Source organism: Salmo salar, chromosome ssa05 (assembly GCF_905237065.1).
Source record: "Salmo salar chromosome ssa05, Ssal_v3.1, whole genome shotgun sequence".
Lineage (NCBI taxonomy): Eukaryota > Metazoa > Chordata > Actinopteri > Salmoniformes > Salmonidae > Salmo > Salmo salar.
This window is the reverse complement of record NC_059446.1, coordinates 77,839,826-77,858,146: the sequence shown is the minus strand read 5'-3', so window position 1 is coordinate 77,858,146 and position 18,321 is coordinate 77,839,826.

Here is an 18,321-nt window from a genome sequence, read left to right as displayed (position 1 = left end):
AATCCGTAAACACGGGCACCCTCATAGATATCATCCTGACCAACCTGCCCTCTAAATACACCTCTGCTGTCTTCAACCAGGATCTCAGCAATCAATGCCTCATCGCCTGCGTCCGTAATGGGTCTGCAGTCAAACGGCCACCCCTCATCACTGTCAAACGCTCCCTAAAACACTTCAGCGAGCAGGCCTTTCTATCTCGACCTGGCCCGGGTATCCTGGAAGGATATTGACCTCATTCCGTCAGTAGAAGATGCCTGGTTATTCTTTAAAAGTGCTTTCCTCACCATCTTAAATAAGCGTGCCCCATTCAAAAAATGTTGAACTGGGAACAGATATAGCGCTTGGTTCACTCCAGACCTGTCTGCCCTTGACCAGCACAAAAACATCCTGTGGCGTTCTGCATTAGCACCGAATAACCCCCGCGATATGCAACTTTTCAGGGAAGTTAGGAACCAATATACACAGGCAGTTAGGAAAGCAAAGGCTAGCTTTTTCAAACAGAAATTTGCATCCTGTAGCACAAACTCCAAAACATTCTGGGACACTGTAAAGTCCATGGAGAATAAGAGCACCTCCTTCCAGCTGCCCACTGCACTGAGGCTAGGAAACACTGTCACCACCGATAAATCCACGATCATTGACAATTTCAATAAGCATTTTTCTACGGCTGGCCATGCTTTCCACCTGGCTACCCCTACCCTGGTCAACAGCCCTACACCCCCCACAGCAACTTGCCCAAGCCTCCCCCATTTCTTCTTCTCCCAAATCCAGATAGCCGATGTTCTGAAAGAGCTGCAAAATCTGGACCCCTACAAATCAGCCGGGTTAGACAATCTGGACCCTCTCTTTCTAAAATTATCCGCCGCAATTGTTGCAACCCCTATTACTAGCCTGTTCAACCTCTCTTTCGTATCGTCTGAGATCCCCAAAGATTTGAAAGCTGCCGCGGTCATCCCCCTCTTCAAAGGGGGAGACACTCTAGACCCAAACTGTTACAGACCTATATCTATACTACCCTGCCTTTCTAAGGACTTCGAAAGCCAAGTTAACAAACAGATCACAGACCATTTCGAATCCCACCGTACCTTCTCCGCTATGCATTTTTACCCCTTAACACTTTACTATTACTATTCAAATCCTTTGTAACACCTATAAAGGACATTGTACTTATGCAAACATTGTACTGCTTTGTACATACGTGTTTCTTCGTTATCTGGGATAAAACCCAATGGTCGACCAGTCAGTGAGGTTGAAGCATCTATTCTGTGTCTAGTTAACCCAGACAGTAAACTATGTTTTGGGGTAAGTGCTAGCAAAAGCATTGCGTGAAAATATGTTTTGTATGTTTTAATGAGTAGGTAATTAAAACATACTTTTCAACTTTTGTGATGTTTTTTTTGTTGTTGCTAAAAATGGATGCAGCTGAAAACCAAAGCCACACAAAGTTTGTGATTTTAGTGCAAACTAGCACATTTGTACCAAGCATTCATTGTTACAACTCTGTAATTGCAAATGTTTTCCATGATGTCAGTACAGTGAAACAACAAGTTATTACAATATATTACAATAGTTTTTACATTGTACTCATGTGTAAATACCTTGTTATAATAATGACACTACAGTGTTATCCAAACTTTATTTAAAGTGCATTCAGATTTTAATGCACTTTACAATATACAATTGTATTATTTTGCATTGACCTGAACACCAAGCAACCTCATCAAGAGGATAAAGTTTGGGCTTGACAGTTGCTGGATCTGGGTTTAAGCCCCACTCTGGGCCACCCCACTGAATTCACTGCAATATCAAACAACCAACCACAAAGACCAATTCAGATGAATAAAATGTTGTGCTGGGTTCTGATCTAGTGGTAGTGCTGACGACCCTAGATTACACATTGACCCTGAACTACACAACCCCATTACCCACATTACGTATTACCCACATTACTCCAGTTATTCACAAAACAAAACAGATAAGGGTGTTCTCCACCCCCAGCTCCTCCTCAGCCCTGGGGTAGATGGTGCTCTCAGGGGTATCTGGGGGGCAAATAGAAACCAGAAAATAGAAAAAGACCACTAGTGACATGAACCAAACCCATTCATGATCTGGTCTGATATTCAGTAGGTCACTGTCTGTCCGCTAGACTAAAAGCCTTGTGGTGGAAAATGTTATATGCTCTCATCTGTGTTCTATCTCAAGGTTCACATGTTCTGTTTTGTTGTCTGACAATGATAATTGTTGTTTTCTGTTATTAAGTTGCGAGGTGCTTGTGGTTGGGTCACAGGGTGCAGGTCAAGCAGACCTCTCACCTTGAGACTCAGCCTGAATAGATAATATGTATCTGTGTCTGCTTAGTCATGCTTAGGAAACTTGTTTGTATATCCGTATATAAGACATCTGCTGGGACAGCCCCAGCGGAGCTCACGATCAACGTGTACATGGTGCATTGAGTTGGTTGGAACCTCTCCAGTTAACTGTTAATAAACAATGATTCATTTAAGTTTGACTTCGAGTGTCCCTGTGTTGAATTTCCAAGACAGGCTCATCACCCACTCTGGAGGGCATTGCTTTTACAGACGTCAGGCAACTCCATCCACAGACTAAGACACTCTTCCAGGTAAGAGGTACACAGTAAAATACAACTATATTTATCCATTGTTTTTTACTGGCTCCTAGTCAATGGGTGAGAGTATGTAAGCTCTTTTCTTTTCAGCAGTCATACAATTATCCCTTTCGCATGAAGAACTATCTGATAACTAGGTGAATCTCACGGAGTTAACTGGGTCGTACCCTCATTCAGACTTGACAGCGTGTACATGCACCCGAGTCCTAAAAACGGCACCATTCAGACAGGAAACCCAGGAGCCTCTCAGATGCATAGATGACTACATACACATTTCTAGAATGTTTGTTGAATCCCTCCTTGGTGTGTTTTTTATTTGATAGATATAGTCAAATGCTTACCATAGATATATAGTAACTTTGTCTGAACAGGAGCATTCCAGTCCAGTCCAGCCCAAGGGCATTTCTCTCTCACACACCCTGCAGGCCAATACTGGAACTACACCTACAATAGGAGCAATGAGTAGAGGAGAGCGAGCTAGATGAAGTACATCACAGTCATGCCCTCGTGCTCTTGGGGGATGTCTATGCCTGCACTGTGGAGTTCTGGGGTGAGAGATGCAAAAGAGCAGGTTTTTATTAATCATGGGCAGATTGGATGTTATATTTAGAGGATCTGATGTCCTTTATTTTATAAATGAATGATACATGTCTAGTTGTATTTGAGCATGAGTGAAACACAACATGTATGAAATGTGTCCTCCTTCTATGCCCCAGAGCCTGAGCTGAGTGGGTCCGGTGCTGGTCCTGCTGTATTGTCTGGAGTAGGCCTGACACTGGGGTTGCTAGGGGTGGCCACCGGAACATTCCTCCTCGTCAAAGGAAACCAGCGCAACTGAGTCATATACTGTTATGTTAAGTAACAGTTCTGTACAGTTTATCTCAGTGTTTGTTCTCTCTTTTATGATCCACTACATTTAAAGTCAAGTAAAGAGGATGATTTCACATCCATACTTTGACATGCCTTTTCCAAACCTCTTTAATTTGTCAGTCAATCACCCACAGACAGTCAGGCACATGTATGTACACAGCTTTTATTATTGCTATTTTTTTCTTCTGTTTGTTTTTGTGTCAGTTCTTTGTTTCTACCATGTGAGACCCAAGCATAGATCCAAATTAGCCTTATTGTATTACCTGTCACGTCCTGACCAGTTAAGGGTTATTTGTTGTTGGAGTTTGGTCAGGATGTGGCAGAGGGTATTTGTTTTATATGGTTTGGGGTGGTGGTGTAGGTAGTAGGTTGTTTTATTTATGTATTCCGGGGGTTTTGGGCACTGCTCTGTGTTTATGTATTTCTAGGTTTAGTTAGTTAGTTGTGGGTATAGGTTCTAGGTTTGTTTTCTATGTTGAGTTAAGTGGGATTGGACTCCCAATTGAAGGCAGGTGTGTTGAGTTGCCTTTGATTGGGAGTCCTATATTAGTAGGGTGTGTTTGTCTGTGTGTTTGTGGGTAATTGTTTGTGAACACTGCGTTTATTGAGCCTGCTACACTGTCTAGTCGTGAGTACTGTTTATTGTTTTGTTTTTCCTGTGGATGCTTTGTTTTTTTCCATTAAAAGAATGAGTATCCACATACCCGCTGCATTTTGGTCTTCCCTTCAACACGGCACCTTTTGTGACAGAATTACCCACCACAAAAAGACCAAGCAGCGGAGAAGAGGACAGAGGGAAGTCAAGGAGGACTATTGGAAGCAGCGCGCTCGGCAGGAGATGGATTCCTGGTCGCTGGAAGTATTGGAGGAAAGGTTTGACTGGACATGGGAGCAGTTGCGGGTCCACTGTGACAACCTGCCTGGGAGGCAGGTAGAACCTGAGAGGCAGCCCCAATAATTTTTTAGGGGGGGGCACAAGGGCTATTTGGCGGGGCGAGATTGGACCCCCAGGCCAGCTCCCCGTACCCTTGTAGGGCAGACTGGACAGGTCCCGTGCTTTGGGGTTGGGGCTGTGGTGAGGCCTGGGATTTTCAGGCCGGTAGGCACAGTACCAGCGCCCCGCATGTGCCAGGGCGAAGTAGGCATCGAGCCTGAAGGGGTGATGCCAACCCTGCGCTCAAGACCGCCGGTGCGCCTCTACGGTCCGGTGTTTCCCGCTGTGCGCACTAGCGTGGAGGTGTGTGTCTCCAGGCTGGCACGTCCAGTACCAGCCCCACGCATCAGGCGTCTAGTGCGTCAGCCCAGCCTCGCCAGTCAGGGTCTGCCAGAGTGGCCCGACTGCCCGGGTCTGCCAGAGTGGCCCGACTGCCCGGGTCTGCCAGAGTGGCCCGACTGCCCGGGTCTGCCAGAGTGGCCCGACTGCCCGGGTCTGCCAGAGTGGCCCGACTGCACGGGTCTGCCAGAGTGGCCCGACTGCCTGGGTCTGCCAGAGTTGCCCGACTGCCCTCCGGCCCAGCCCGAGTGGCCCGACTGCCCTCCGGCCCAGCCCGAGTGGCCCACCTGTCCTCCGGCCCAGCCCGAGTGGCCCGCATGTCCTCCGGCCCAGCCCGAGTGGTCCGTCTGCCAGGGTCAGCCCGAGTGGCCCGTCTGCCCGGCGCAGCTATCGGCGCCACCGAAGTGGGCGACGCCGAAGTGGGCGACGCCGAAGGTGGAGCGAGGTCCACGTCCTGCACCTGAGCCACCTCCAGGATAGGTGGGTTGGGGAGGGAGTGTGTAGCACAGTGCCGTCGTTGACGGCAGCCACCCTCCCTTCCCTCCCTTATTGTTTAGGGGGATATTTTTGTTTGGGGGTTTGTTTTTTCTTTTAGGTGCATTCCGGGGTCTGCACCTTTAGGGGGGGTACTGTCACGTCCTGACCAGTTAAGGGTTATTTGTTGTTGGAGTTTGGTCAGGATGTGGCAGAGGGTATTTGTTTTATATGGTTTGGGGTGGTGGTGTAGGTAGTAGGTTGTTTTATTTATGTATTCCGGGGGTTTTGGGCACTGCTCTGTGTTTATGTATTTCTAGGTTTAGTTAGTTAGTTGTGGGTATAGGTTCTAAGTTTGTTTTCTATGTAGAGTTAAGTGGGATTGGACTCCCAATTGAAGGCAGGTGTGTTGAGTTGCCTTTGATTGGGAGTCCTATATTAGTAGGGTGTGTTTGTCTGTGTGTTTGTGGGTAATTGTTTGTGAACACTGCGTTTATTGAGCCTGCTACACTGTCTAGTCGTGAGTACTGTTTATTGTTTTGTTTTTCCTGTGGATGCTTTGTTTTTTTCCATTAAAAGAATGAGTATCCACATACCCGCTGCATTTTGGTCTTCCCTTCAACACGGCACCTTTTGTGACAGAATTACCCACCACAAAAAGACCAAGCAGCGGAGAAGAGGACAGAGGGAAGTCAAGGCAGACTATTGGAAGCAGCGCGCTCGGGAGGAGATGGATTCCTGGTCACTGGAAGTATTGGAGGAAAGGATTGACTGGACATGGGAGCAGTTGCGGGTCCACTGTGACAACCTGCCTGGGAGGCAGGTAGAACCTGAGAGGCAGCCCCAATAATTTTTTAGGGGGGGGCACAAGGGCTATTTGGCGGGGCGAGATTGGACCCCCAGGCCAGCTCCCCGTACCCTTGTAGGGCAGACTGGACAGGTCCCGTGCTTTGGGGTTGGGGCTGTGGTGAGGCCTGGGATTTTCAGGCCGGTAGGCACAGTACCAGCGCCCCGCATGTGCCAGGGCGAAGTAGGCATCAAGCCTGAAGGGGTGATGCCAACCCTGCGCTCAAGACCGCCGGTGCGCCTCTACGGTCCGGTGTTTCCCGCTGTGCGCACTAGCGTGGAGGTGTGTGTCCCCAGGCTGGCACGTCCAGTACCAGCCCCACGCATCAGGCGTCTAGTGCGTCAGCCCAGCCTCACCAGTCAGGGTCTGCCAGAGTGGCCCGACTGCCCGGGTCTGCCAGAGTGGCCCGACTGCCCGGGTCTGCCAGAGTGGCCCGACTGCCCTCCGGCCCAGCCCGAGTGTCCCGACTGCCCTCCGGCCCAGCCCGAGTGGCCCGACTGCCCTCCAGCCCAGCCCGAGTGGCCTGACTACCCTCCGGCCCAGCCCGAGTGGCCCGACTGCCCTCCGGCCCAGCCCGAGTGGCCCGCCTGTCCTCCGGCAGAGCCCGAGTGGCCCGCCTGTCCTCCGGCCCAGCCCGAGTGGCCCGCCTGTCCTCCGGCCCAGCCCGAGTGGCCCGCATGTCCTCCGGCCCAGCCCGAGTGGTCCGTCTGCCAGGGTCAGCCCGAGTGGCCCGTCTGCCCGGCGCAGCTATCGGCGCCACCGAAGTGGGCAACGCCGAAGGTGGAGCGAGGTCCACGTCCTGCACCTGAGCCACCTCCAGGATAGGTGGGTTGGGGAGGGAGGGAGAAGCACAGTGCCGTCGTTGACGGCAGCCACCCTCCCTTCCCTCCCTTATTGTTTAGGGGGATATTTTTGTTTGGGGGTTTGTTTTTTCTTTTAGGTGCATTCCGGGATCTGCACCTTTAGGGGCGGGGGGTACTGTCACGTCCTGACCAGTTAAGGGTTATTTGTTGTTGGAGTTTGGTCAGGATGTGGCAGAGGGTATTTGTTTTATATGGTTTGGGGTGGTGGTGTAGGTAGTAGGCAGGTGTGTTGAGTTGCCTTTGATTGGGAGTCCTATATTAGTAGGGTGTGTTTGTCTGTGTGTTTGTGGGTAATTGTTTGTGAGCACTGCGTTTATTGAGCCTGCTACACTGTCTAGTCGTGAGTACTGTTTATTGTTTTGTTTTTCCTGTGGGTGCTTTGTTTTTTCCATTAAAAGAATGAGTATCCACATACCCGCTGCATTTTGGTCTTCCCTTCAACACGGCACCTTTTGTGACATTACCCTTCAGAAATAATAGGCCTTTGAATATCAAGTTCGTAGAAAATGTTTCTGGAAACGTTGCGAAAAACACATTAAAATGGATAAAAAGCATTGATGGAAACTATTGTCTAATAGTATATAAATCTGAAATGAAGTCCTATTTTGTCTGAAATAGCCCATTGATCAACTCCACCAATCCACATTTTAGTGTTTCACTATCAAAAACATATATTGAAAGGATCAAGTATTTTGTGGATTTTCTATGTATGGAGAACATCTAACTCAGTTTAGTAGTATTTGGTTGTCCTTTCTGGCTTCATTTGGAGAGAACCTCCTATTTTACTTCTTTACCATAAAATGAATGGCCGTCAATGGTAGTATTCTGATCTCATAAACCACACTTTAAAAATATACACTGCTCAATAAAATAAAGGGAACACTAAAATAACACATCCTAGATCTGAATGAATTAAATAATCTTATTAAATACATTTTTCTTTACATAGTTGAATGTGCTGACAACAATCACACAAAAATAATCAATGGAAATCCAATTGATCAACCCATGGAGGTCTGGATTTGGAGTCACACTCAAAATTAAAGTGGAAAACCACACTACAGGCTGATCCAACTTTGATGTAATGTCCTTAAAACAAGTCAAAATGAGGCTCAGTAGCGTGTGTGGCCTCCACGTGCCTGTATGACCTCCCTACAACACCTGGGCATGCTCCTGATGAGGTGGTGGATGGTCTCCTGAGGGATCTCCTCCCAGACCTGGACTAAAGCATCCGCCAACTCCTGGACAGTCTGTGGTGCAACGTGGCGTTGGTGGATGGAGCGAGACATGTCCCAGATGTGCTCAATTGGATTCAGGTCTGGGGAACGGGCAGGCCAGTCCATAGCATCAATGCCTTCCTCTTGCAGGAACTGCTGACACACCCCTGCCACATGAGGTCTAGCATTGTCTTGCATTAGGAGGAACCCAGGGCCAACCGCACCAGCATATGGTCTCACAAGGGGTCTGAGGATCTCATCTCGGTACCTAATGGCAGTCAGGCTACCTCTGGCGAGCACATGGAGGGCTGTGCGGCCCCCCAAAGAAATGCCACCCCACACCATGACTGACCCACCGCCTAACCGGTCATGCTGGAGGATGTTGCAGGCAACAGAACGTTCTCCACGGCATCTCCAGACTGTCACGTCTGTCACATGTGCTCAGTGTGAACCTGCTTTCATCTGTGAAGAGCACAGGGCGCCAGTGGTGAATTTGCCAATCTTGGTGTTCTCTGGCAAATGCCAAACGTCCTGCACGGTGTTGGGCTGTAAGCACAACCCCCACCTGTGGACGTCGGGCCCTTATACCACCCTCATGGAGTCTGTTTCTGACCGTTTGAGCAGACACATGCACATTTGTGGCCTGCTGGAGGTCATTTTGCAGGGCTCTGGCAGTGCTCCTCCTGCTCCTCCTTGCACAAAGGCGGAGGTAGCGGTCCTGCTGCTGGGTTGTTGCCCTCCTACGGCCTCCTCCACGTCTCCTGATGTACTGGCCTGTCTCCTGGTAGCGCCTCCATGCTCTGGACACTACGCTGACTGTCACAGCAAACCTTCTTGCCACAGCTCGCATTGATGTGCCATCCTGGATGAGCTGCACTACCTGAACCACTTGTGTGGGTTGTAGACTCCGTCTCATGCTACCACTAGAGTGAAAGCACCACCAGCATTCAAAAGTGACCAAAACATCAGCCAGGAAGCATAGGAACTGAGAAGTGGTCTGTGGTCCCCACCCCACCTGTTGCTTCCTAAGTGGACAGTTTGATTTCACAGAAGTGTGATTGACTTGGAGTTACATTGTGTTGTTTAAGTGTTCCCTTTATTTTTTTGAGCAGTGTATATATATTTGTTCATTTGATGTGTGGAGGGGACTTCAAAATTACTCTTGAAGTATGTGTTTGTCCATATTTGCAGAATTTGGAAGAATAACTATCTTTCTAACTTTTTTTTCAATACATGAAAGTGGCCCTATGTCTCATTTTGGCAACCCTTTAAGCCCAATGTTGCGTTTTTGCAAAACTTCCAAAACTACCTCTAGCTCTGGCTCAGAACGTTTGTTTCTCAATGTATGTTTTTCTACATAATCACTACATTTGAGAGAAGACAGGAAAAAGTATTCAAGTCATGTACTTGCATGGATAGCCAACAACATATACTTGTGTAGGGGACCAGTGAGGTGTCAGACGAGAGGACAGTTTCTAATGTTTCAGAAGCTACTGATGTCACAATAATCATAGTGACACAACAAATACTACTAATAGATAGATCTGGGTCTAAGTAGATGCATTAGGTAGTGTTTGACATAATCTTTAAGTTTCGAACCGGTACATGATGCAATTTAGGAAGCTTACATTTACAATATTGGGTCTCGTGTTTTTGTTAACAAAGTAAATAAACCTCATGCCTCATGTTCCTCCGTTCTAAAAACCTGCAATACTTTTGCCCATTGCTGTTGAATATGAGTTTATAATGTGTCAAGTGTCAAATTCTGTTTATAACATGGCTCATATTGAATAGACTGCAAACTTCTCTGATTTCTATTTTATTTAGGAAGGTTTTAAGAAACAATTTCCCCTTCTTTTTGAGACGGTACGTACATATCTGATGAGTTTATTGAACATCAGATCGTGGCCATCAATAATTGTATTTTGGATTATCTGTCATCCACATCTGGCCCCGAGGAGACAAGACCTACTGTAACGCGGGTCGTATAAAGGGGACCAAGGCGCAGCGTGTAGAGTGCTCATATTTACTTTTTAATGAATACACTTTAACAAAACGACCGACAAGAGTTAGTCAGGTGACATACACTAAACAGAAAACAACTACCCACAAAAATCCAGGAAGAAAAACCCCTACTTAAATACGATCTCCAATCAGAGGCAACGAGGATCAGCTGCCTCCAATTTGAGATCAACCCAAACAACCCCAACATAGAAATAGAAAAGCTAGAACTTAAACATAGAAATAGAAAAAATAGAAAACCCAAAACACCCCCTGTCACACCCTTACCTACTCTACTATAGAAAATGACATCTTACTAGGGTCAGGATGTGACACCTACCCCAATCTATCTAAATAAAATTCCATATTGCATTCTGTCTTTTTTGTTGTCCATTCAGGTCAGCACGTACTCGATTGAACTTCAACTACAGATGTAGGATCTTAATTTGATCTTAATCTTTTCTTGCTGAGAATTGCAATTTTGTAGTATATTTGCATTTTAGAAAGACTAAATATTTGTAATTTTCACTTAGAAATGTGCCCTAATGCCCTAATGAAAAATGTATCAACCCCTACAAACATAACCATGAATTATAATCCATATAATAATTCAGATTTCCTGTTGTTGCTGGATTATTTTCCTGCTATAGCAAACTGGCTCAAATTAAGATCCTACATCTGCATGGTTCCTCTCCGGTATTTATTGGTGTCACTGACTGTGTGTCCATGAAGAACAGAGTAGGAAGGGGAAAGTGTTGTTAATATATTTGTTTTGTTTTTGTCCTCTCTTGATCTTGGTTTCTTTTCAGTCGTCATTGAAACTGGTGAATAAAACAGTCAGTGATATGAAATGTTTTTATTACAATGATGAAATAAATCAGTGGAGGCTGCTGAGGGGAGGACGGCTCATAATAATGGCTGGAATGGAGCCAATGGAAAGGCATCAAACACATGGAAACCATGTGTGTAATGTATTTGATGTCATTCTACTGATTCCGCTCCAACCATTACCACGAGCCCGTCCTCCCCAATTAAGGTGCCACCAACCTCCTGTGGAAAGAATCAGTTTATATCAGAATAAGGTTATTTCCTAAATAGGTTAGTTGCTATTGCTAATGAGGTTGTTGATTTAATTTACATTTCTGTCTCGGCTATTTCTTGCATTTGACTGAGCAGTGTCATCTAAGCTGGAGGGATCTCAGTGATGCTGAGTACACTCTTAGCTATTTCTTCAACAAAGAAAAGTATCTGCAATACAAGAGCACGCTAAATAGATCCACTGGACACACGGCATCTGGGGGTGAAGAAGGCTGAGCGCTTAACATTCCCCAAGTGCTGGCAACGAATCATGAGCTTGTTTATCCCTACTGCAAACCCTTTGGAGTCATCTTATAATTAATTTTTTTACCCCAAACCCATTAGTGACCTGGCTGAAGAACGGACAGGACGTGACCTCAGATGTGACCTCCACAGAGGAAATGGGGACTGGCTCTACCAGATCCACATGTACTTTAAGTACACACCCACAACTGGAAAGAGAATCACCTGTATGGTGGAGCACTTCAGCCTTACTGAGGCCAAGCTGCTTATCAGTGTGTGAGTAGGGTCAGAGTATTTATTATACAATGTGTGTCTTTGTGTAATAGCAGACCACTCCCTGCCTGAGTCTGAAACGAATAAGATAAGAATTGGGGCCAGTGGTCTCCTTGACTGATCTACTACAGGCAAAAATCTACTGGCGAGGAGACACAGGCTATTCTTCATACATCTTTGTCAAATTAATCTGAGTTAAAGACACTAAGGAAATTACTTTCATGCCCACATTCACCATATAACTTTGTGTTGATCTTTTTCTGCAGGGAGGGTTTTGGTACCAGCAAGTTAGTGTAGGGCCCCCTCTAGTGGTTCAGGATAATGGAGGTTTGGAGTACAGAACTGAACTAGTGGTAACCAATGATGTTATATACATGATGATGTTATATACATGATGATGTTATATAACATCATTGTTTGTATACATCATTGGTGGTAACTTTCTAATGCATACAGTCAGATCTGAATGTATTTTATCCAACCATATGGATATCTTCTCAGTGAAGGAGAGCGGACAAACTTCAGCCAAAGCTCCACATGGGTCTTCTATGGGCCTCACTTAGTTGAACACACTGGTTGTGGTCCTCTGCAGCTCAGATGGTAGAGCATGGTGCTTGTAATGCTAGGGTAGTGGGTTTGAGTCCAAAGACTACCCATATGTAAAATGTGTCCACGCATGATTGTAAGTAGTGTTGGATGAAAATGTCTGCTAAATGGCATATATTCTTTGTAAATCCAGGCTAGCACTTTATTCTATGGTACAAAACTACCAGGTATTCACTAAGAAATTACAAGTAATAACATATGAATTACTCAGTTGTTTCTTTGGGATTACTGAAAACATGCACCACCAAGCAGCATTTGGCACCAGGTAGTTATATAGCACCAGAGAGTACACACTGGTACCACATAATGTCCTATTAAATACCAGGTAAACACCAGTTGGGAAAAAACACAATTAATTGCTACCAAACCAGTGTACAGGGTACCTTTCTCCCACTGTTTAAAATGCAGAACACGGTATACAGTGCATTTGGAAAGTATTCAGACCCCTTGACTTTTTTCACATTTTGTTACGTCACAGCCTTATTCTAAAATGGATTAAATAAAGAAAAAATCTCATCACTCTACACACAACACCCCATAATGACAAAGCAAAAGCAGGTTATTAGAAACTGTAGCTCATTTATTAAAAATAAAAAACAGAAATACCTTATTTACATAAGTATTCAGACCTATTGCTATAAGACTCGAAATTTAGCTTAGGTGCATCCTGTTTCTACAACTTGATTTGGAAAGGCACACACCTGTCTACATAAGGTCCCACAGTTGACAGTGCATGTCAGAGCAAAAACCAAGCCATGATGTCGAAGGACTTGTCCGTAGAGCTCCGAGACATTGTGTCCGATTGCGTCGATGCACAGATCTGGCGAAGGGTACCAAAATATTTCTGCAGCATTGAACACAGTGGACTCCATCATTCTTAAATGGAAGAAGTTTAGAACCACCAAGACTCTTCCTTGAGCTGGCCACCCAGCCTTACTGAGCAATCGGGCGAGAAGGGCCTTGGTTAGGGAGGTGACCAAGAACCCGATGATCACGCTGACAGAGCTCCAGAGTTCCTCTGTGGAGATGGGAGAACCTTCCAGAAGGACAACCATCTCTGCAGCACTCCACCTATAAGGCCTTTATGGTAGAGTGGCCAGACGGAAGCCACTCCTCAGTAAAAGGCACATGACAACTTGTTTGGAGTTTGCCAAAAGGCACCTAAAGGACTCTCAGACCATGAGAAACAAGATTCTCTGGTCTGATGAAACCAATATTTAACTTTTTGGCCTGAATGCCAAGCATCACGTCTGGATGAAACCTGGCACCATTCCTACGGTGAAGCATGGTGGTGGCAGCATCACCTGTGGGGATGTTTTTCAGTGGCAGGGACTGGGAGACTATTCACAATCGAGGGAAAGATTAACAAAGTAAAGTACAGAGTGATCCTTGATGAAAACCTGCTCCAGAGGACCTCAGACTGGGGTGAAGGTTCACCTTCGAACAGGACAACAACCCTAAGCACACAGCCAAGACAACGCTGGAGTGGCTTCAGGACAAGTCTCTGAATGTTCTTGAGTGGCCCAGCCAGAGCCCGGACTTGAACCCGATCGAACATCTCTGGAGAGACCTGAAAGTAGCTGTGCAGCGATGCCCCCCATCCAACCCGACAGAGCTTGAGAAGATCTGCAAAGAAGAATGGGAGAAACTCCCCAAATACAGGTGTGCCAAGCTTGTAGCATCATACCCAAGAAGACTTGAGGCTGTAATAGCTGCCAAAGGTGCTTCAACAAAGTACTGAGTACATGGTCTGAATACTTATGTAAATGTGATATTTCAGTTTTTATTTGTAATACATTTGCAAACACTTCTAAAATCCTGTTTTTGCTTTGTCATTATGGGGTATTGTGTGTAGATTGATAAGGGAAAAACATTTTTTTATCAATTTTGGAATAAGGCTGTAAAGTAACAAAATGTGGAAAAAGTCAAGGGGTCTGTATACTTTCCGAATGCACTGTATGGTACAGCTACAGCCTATTCTGAATACCCAGATTGAGGAAAATACATGATTTCAGACGAGGCTAAGTAGGCTATCTATTTCCACGAAAATAGTGTAGCATTCACAACAATAAACTGTCTTCATCATGCTTCCCTAAACTGAGAACATTGTTTTGGCTTCTGTGTATAACTACAGCAGGGTTCCCAAACTAGCAGCCCAAATAATTATGAATATTTTTTCATTTAAAATAATCATAATAGTAAAAGTAATCTCGGACCCGAGATGCAAAAACCCTACCTAAATAATGCAAAAGTTACATTTGAACTTAATTCATAAGGAGAGAGAATGCAGGATACAGTCAATTAATAAAGCAGGCATGGGACCATTTTGTGATGCTATGAAAGCAGAGCACAGCAACGGATGGGGAAAACCTACACCAGTCGAGACATTCATTTCAACAATAATCACGTCAACAATAATCTTTGACTTTACAAACAACAAAAGGCCTTAATTGGAGTCTATTTCTTCAGAGCCTAGGCCTATAAAAAATAACTTCTTAAGGACAGACGTTCCGCAAGCGTTCCGCCTCACCAATATCCAATGGTAGAGCGTGGCGCGAAATACAAATACCTCAAAAATGCTATAACTTCAATTTCTCAAACATATGACTATTTTACACCATTTTAAAGACAAGACTCTCGTTAATCTAACCACATTGTCCGATTTCAAAAAGGCTTTACAGTGAAAGCAAAACATTAGATTATGTCAGGAGAGTACCCTGCCAAAAATAATCACACAGCCATTTTCAAAGCAAGCATATATGTCACAAAAACCAAAAGCACAGCTAAGTGCAGCACTAACCTTTGATGATCTTCATCAGATGACACTCCTAGGACATTATGTTATACAATACATGCATGTTTTGTTCAATCAAGTTCATATTTATATAAAAAAACAGCTTTTTTACATTAGCATGTTTTGTTCAGAACTAGCATACCCACCGAAAACTTCCGGTGAATTTACTAAATTACTCACGATTAATGTTCACAAAATACATAACAATTATTTTAAGAATTATAGATACAGAACTCCTTTATGCAATCGCGGTGTCAGATTTTAAAATAGCTTTTCGGTGAAAGCACATTTTGCTAAATTCTGAGTAGATAGCCCGGCCATCACGGCTAGCTAATTTGACACCCACCAAGTTTGGCCCTCACCAAACTCAGATTTACTATAAGAAAAATTGGATTACCTTTGCTGTTCTTCGTCAGAATGCACTCCCAGGACTTCTACTTCAACAACAAATGTTGTTTTGGTTCCAAACAATCCATAGTTATATTCAAATAGCTCCGTTTTGTTCGTGCGTTCAGGTCAATATCCGAAGGGTGACGCGCGAGCGCATTTCGTGACAAAGAAATTCAAAATATTCCATTACCGTACTTCGAAGCATGTCAAACGCTGTTTAAAATCAATTTTTATGCTATTTTTCTCGTAAAATAGCGATAATATTCCAACCGGGCGACGTTGTATTCATTCAAAGGCTGAAAGAAAGAAATTGAGAATTCTCGTGAATGCGCCTCTCAGTCTCACTGTCCCCAGGCTGACCACTCACAAATTCTCCTGCTGTTCTTCGCCCAGAGACAGCAGACACCCCATTCCACTTTCTGACGCCTTCTGAGAGCCAATGGAAGCCTTAGAAAATGTCACGTTACAGCACAGATGCTGTATTTTCGATAGAGATGCAACAGAAGGACAACAAATTGTCAGACAGGGCACTTCCTGTATGGAATCTTCTGTTATACTCACAGACACCATTCAAACAGTTTTAGAAACTTTAGAGTGTTTTCTATCCAATTATATGCATATTCTGGTTTCTGGGCAGGAGTAGTAACCAGATTAAATCGGGTACGTTTTTTTATCCGGCCGTGAAAATACTGCCCCCTATCCCAAACAGGTTTTAACTGGCTGAGGTGGGCTTTGAGGTTTAACAGTAGCTTTCACAATAAAAAGTTCTAGCCTAATAGAAGCGGGATTTTTTTATTAGGCCTACTTACAATTGCAACTGGACGAAAAATGTTGCATCCTACACAAAACCGTAATTGAAAGAAAAAAAGGCGATGTCTATATCTGAATGTCTGTATCGGGATAGCCTGCTCCTGTAATGACAGAACAGAACAGAAAATATTGTACGCTTGAGACCTAAATATCCTTGGATAAGCATTCACAATAATGTTAGTATTTACTGAATACAGTCATATAGGCCACTAAGTTACTTACTCAATCGGAAAAGTGGCATTTCCCCTCCGACACGATCTTTTGGATGTAGCATGAGATTATGTGATTTTGATGCGCAGGCAGTCCTCGATTGATTTATGTGAATTCCGGTTCCAATCGTGAATCTATATTGCGTTCATAGAGGAAAACGAGAACTCGCAGGTGTAAGTTGATCCAAACATTGTCAGCACACAAAATGCACGTTTCTTTATTGTGCTGTATTCCTCTGTGCATGCCACCCAAAACGCACATAAGGACTCTGAACTCCTGAGCACATCATTTGTGTGGCTCGATGTCTGGAATTCAATCAGCTCAGTTTGAATTGCAGCCTCGTCCAGCGAGGGTATCGTTTTCTTAGCAAGGGAGGATAATTCTCCACCAGGGCGGACTGTGAGGATCACGTAAAACGCAATGATATCCTTGGGCATGGTGTAGTCTTCAAATCTGGTGGAGAAGTTGTCCCTCAGATGCTTGATGAAATCTTGCGTCACATCTGTGACAATGCTGCAGCCTCGTTTATTCACTGTGCTGAAGTGCAGTAGCCTTCCACATTACAAGTCCAAATCGAACAACTCAATCTTCCTAGTAAAGGCCTCAAGTTTTTCCACCATGTCTACGACTGTTTTCCCTCTTACTTATAACTGCAGATTTAACCCATTTAAGTGACTGAATGTGTCAGCCAAAAAAGCCTGGTGTCTAGCTTGCATTTAATGCTTCAATGTTTCTGCGTCGGGCCTCTGGGGCGGGAAGGCCACTTTGAAAGTTCCATGCTTGGATTCATAATAACATCTGAGATTGAATTCTTTGCCAACAGCGACATTTTCATTGCAAATAAATTAGTCACACTGGCTTGGCAGTGAGAAAATAATATGGTAAAATGAACGCATATCTCTCAGGAAATATACTTCCCTGAAACTTTCCATTAATCTTTTGATACTTTTTAAGAGCGACATTTTCTCTTGCTATCAAGCTAATTGTTCTGAACGAATGTTGACTTAAAAAAGAGTAGTGTAGCCTACAGTAGTCTATGTAGACCTGTTTTCCCCACCAATCAACTCACAGAGAAATAGACAAAAATCATTATTTAATCGAGACTTGGTGATTTTATGAGCGTAATCAGATCGAAATGATTATGTTATTGCCACTGAATGTATTATGTACTAATCAGATGTGTTAAAATTGTTGTTCAATTTGTAGTGTAGGGCAATTCATTGTGCTAATATTATATAATACTTATGTTCTGGCCCACCGACTATCAACTCAGAAATGTCCCGAGGCCAAACCTAGTTGAACCCTGATCTACAGCCTTGTCTGAGTACCCAGAGCTAGAAAAATGCATGCTTTCAGACACACAATCCGTTTCACTTTTTTTTTGCATTCTAAACTCTAAATTGTCTTAAAAAAGCAAAAAATGTTCACAAAAATAGTGTAGCATTCACAACTCTACTACAGCCTTGTCTGAGTACCTAAGGCCAAATAGCCGTTTTGGTACTACCTCAGTGGGAGCTGGTATAGTATATATGTGGGAGCTGGAATGGCATATCTACAGCCTATAGTAGTCTGAGTACCCATATAGAAAAAAATCATGTTTTTAGACAAATAATACCTTTTCACAAAACGACTGTAGCATTCACAACTGTACATTGTCTTCATCAGGCCTTGTAAGCTGAAAACATGGTGTAGAAATTGTTTTGGAGTCGGTTAAAGGTTTTGCAAGTTTGAAGTAGACAACAGGAAA